Consider the following 4,090-nt stretch of genomic DNA (forward strand, 5'->3'; position numbering starts at 1 on the left):
CATCAGAAGCTGTTCCCTCCGCCATCCCACCAGTGCCAGCTGCCTTTCAGCAGAGACCTGGTCACCGGGGACTTTTAAAAGGAAAAGAGATGCGTGGAAAGAAATTGCATTCCCATTCGTTCTTTTATAAGGATGGTAATTTCAAAGCCCAGCCTATGGTTATGCTGTGAGATTGAAAGCATGTCTTTTTAAAATAAATGGCAGTTCTGTTGTTTTTCCAAGGCTTTCTTTGTAAAGGAAACTCCCCGCAGACGTGGCAGCCGGCTCTGATTTCAGGGAGGTTTGCATGTGTGCGCGGTGCTCGCTTCAGGACTGCCGGTGAGAGGGAGCAAAGGATAGGGTGCAAAAGGACTGTGAAAAGGGCAAAAATGAGCAGCTGTTTGAGACAGGGCATCTTGGAGTCAAGATTAAACTTAAATGAAATAATATCCTTGCTTTAGAGATAAAACTTGCAGAGAAACGGCGAATGGTGTGTTCATTCACCACACGGGCTCTGTTTTATCCTTTTTTAGTTTGGTTTCTTCCCCAGCCACTCCCGACTGTCTGCCCCAGCAGTGAGAGCACCTGAGGGGCTGCTCCAGCACCCTTCCCAGCAGGGCGGGCAGAGGGACCCCAGATGTGTTCAGAGAAAGCCATTGCTGTTTTGGGGTGGTCAGGCATTCCCTCTAACTCTGTGCCTTGGCTCTCCTCCTTGGCAAGTGTAAATGTTCCAGATAGTTGAACAGATTCCTTGACACAAGACAGCTGCTTTTGTAGGGAGGAATTAATTTAATCAAGGCTACTCCGTCATTGAAATCATCTGAAGTGTCAGATGGAAAAGCACAGAAGGAAGATGACTTGAGGATGAAAACCCAACACTTTTCCCAGCCAGAAGTGTCCCAGATGATGGGGTAACATTACAATAAGTCACTCTAGGTCCCCACATATTTTAGTAATGTAAAAAAAATATAACCCACAGAGAAATCATGAAGGAATGATCTCTTGCTGAAGTCCATCTGGCTTGATAAGTTTTGTTTCTCTGGAGCTTAAGAGGCTGTCCAGAGCCAACAACACCACCATGGCCCACTGAGGGCAAGATTAGACCTCTGTGGCTGATCTAGCCAGGCTGAATACAAGGGCTCTTTGGGCAGAAAACAGCAGAAAATAGTGTAAACGAGAAGAGCAGGTACCAGACCTGCTCCTCAGTGCAATCCACAACTCTCCATTAAATGATTTTCCAGATAAATGTTGTTAACGCAGTGAAGGAGTGGGTATGTGCACCACAGAAACACAGATGTGTCCCACAGCGTGCTGGCAGGTCCCAGCTGAGCCTTCAGGGTTGCTAACTGTGTCTCCCTGGTGGGATATCTTATTTCCCTTTCTGTGGAAAGCCAGTCAGTAAAAACTTGGCACACACAGGACTTTGAATCCCCCGATAATTCATTTGGGATGCTGGCATATGAGGAGATTTTCCCGAAGCCTCCACGCACAGCAAATATGCAGCCAGATGAGGATGGAAACTTGGGCTTTGGAGGAAGTTTATGGCCCCGTTCCACAGGAAAACCGCAGAGCTGTAGGGTTGGAAAGCTGGGGAGTGTTGGGCAGTTGTGTGTTGGACCCTTGAGGATTCAAAGATCAAGAAACTGCAGCGTACCTTTCTATTTTGGAAGTTTTCTGGGTTTTCAGGCTGACCTCGTTCTACTGGGGGCGGGGTGGTTTTTGGTGTAAGACGTCGACAAAGCTCTATTTTTAGATGGCTGCCTGCACGTCGAGAGCAGCTCCCCCCCAAACCCCATCTGGTTACGTAACACAGGATTAGAGTAGCCGTTTGTGTTTATTTTTTGTTATAAACAGTGACCCAGATTCACCACGGCAGTGGTGACACCCGCGTGCTGTGCCACGGGAGGGTGGGAGGGTGCCTGCACGGGTGGCCGGGGTACCCACGGGAGGGGGGAGTGGGCTGGAGGATTGGGAATGGAAATAGCAGCAGGGCTGGGTGATTTGCATAGAGGTCATGTTTTGCTAATATGTGTCTTGTAGAAGCAGACAGCATGTAAAAGAGGATGGTTAAAACCTGACCCAGCGATGTTTTTAAATTTCAAATTATGCATAAAGTATGCATTAAATTAATTAGAGAATTCATTAAGAAAAGGAGGAGAGTAAAGAAACTAGTTAGCAGTGTGCAACATTTAGTAATGCAAGCCATTTTCTATAATTGTTATATATAATTTGTCTCATAACATTATCCTTTGATAAATTATTGCAGCATAATATGATATATGTAGCTTATTAACAGTTTCATTAATTACTATTAGAGAAAGACACTCTGAAATCTGGTACACATAAGAACAAATGTTGAAGCAGATGGTTGAAATTAGTGAAATGCAATCGGTTGCTGAACCCTTTTACCTAATTACATTATTACATCAAAATAGTTAAACTAAATTTGTCAGGTTGTCGGCAAAGCACTGGGATGTTTGGAGCTGCTGCCATGGTGTGGGGATCACCCCTGGACCTCAGCTCTCCCCCATCTTCTCTTGACACAACCCTGAGATTTCCTTTTTTTTTTTTTTTTTTTTTTTTTTTTTGACCAGGAGCCACAGAAGAAAGTTTGGAAGGTGCAACAGAAGGTGGGTGTTAGGACTGCAGCTGCATATTCGTGTGTGCAGCAGGACAGGCAGGACACTGCACAGGGACAGAAGGGCTGATCTGTCAGAATGTGATCCATTCCAGCCCCTGGAATGATTGACTGAACTCTTCCCTTTGAGTTACCTGCTTCATCTGTCCTGGAAGACACCAGGCAGCACACGCTCCATAACCCCAGTTGCTCAGGAAATGTGCTAACATTTTAAAAATACTGTAACTGGAAAAGAAAATTTATGTTCTTTATGTAATATTTTAAATGGATTAGTCTAAAAAAACCTACCATGAAATGCAGGGTAACCAGGCAGTCACTGTGCTCAGCAGCCCTGTCCTGAGGATGAGTGGCAGTGTTCTGGTAGCTGGATGGCCATGAAATGATCTGTCATGTACAGACATCAGGCTGGCTGCAAGGCAGTCTGTCAGTGCCTCTCTGAGCAGTTCCCATGCATCATGCATGAAAAAGTAAGAATAATCAGTAATCTATTGCAAACCAGGGAGAGGAACCAGTAATATGTAATGTACTCTCTTTGGGCTTGCCCATCCAAATCGTTTCCCAAGCGATTTCAAAAGACCATAGGTTATTTAAAAACACATTCCTGGTCTTGTTCTTGTGTCCAACATCAAATCCCAGGTGTCCCATCCCACACTGGTGCCTGCAGGGAGAAACAGGCAAGTCAGGCTGCCAGCCCTGCTGCTTAGAAAGCTTCCTTTCCCTTTCTCTTTTTCCTTTTTCCTTTCTCCTTTCTCCTTTCTCCTTTCTCCTTTCTCCTTTCTCCTTTCTCCTTTTTCTTCTCTCCTTTCTCCTTTCTCCTTTTCCCTTTCTTTTTCTTCTCTCCTTTTTCCTTTCTCCTTTTTCCCTTTTCCTTTCTCCTTTTTCCTTTCTCCTTTCTCCTTTCTCCTTCTTCCTTTTCCCTTCCCCTTTCCCTTCCCCTCCTCCTCCCCCTTCCCCTTCCCGCTGCCGCCGGGGGGAGCCTTTGCCCGCCGGATCTCCCCTCCGATGGGAGAGGGGGGGACCTGGGGGCGACGTGAGCCCTTTCAGGGATCGACAACGTGGAAGAAGTTGATGACCCCGAGGAGAGACTTCCAAAAACACTTGAGAAGATCCCGGAGCAGGAGACCTGTTGCGAGGCGGGGTGCACGGAGCATGAGCAGACAGCACAGGTCGAGTTTCAATGAAAGAGGAAGAAGAGTTCGGGGCCCTAAGCCATACAGCGCTCGGCAAGCCCTGTCCTACACGGGCAGGTTTCTCAAAGACCTGAGAGTGATCTGACCCATAAGTGACTTAAAACTTCACTCGGACAAGCGTTCCTAGTGCTGCCTCCAGTGCTCGGGGCTGGTGAGCACGGTGAGGAGCTGCCCACCATCCCAAATCTGCTGCCACATCCCCACGTCTCTGTCCCCTCCCCAGGCTTCCTAAAAGTTCCCAACTTTGCATCTGTTGGAAAGGAGCCAGGTGGAGTGAGCACCT

The sequence above is a fragment of the Heliangelus exortis genome, chromosome 6 (genome assembly GCF_036169615.1).
Source record: "Heliangelus exortis chromosome 6, bHelExo1.hap1, whole genome shotgun sequence".
In the NCBI taxonomy this organism is placed as follows: Eukaryota; Metazoa; Chordata; class Aves; order Apodiformes; family Trochilidae; genus Heliangelus; species Heliangelus exortis.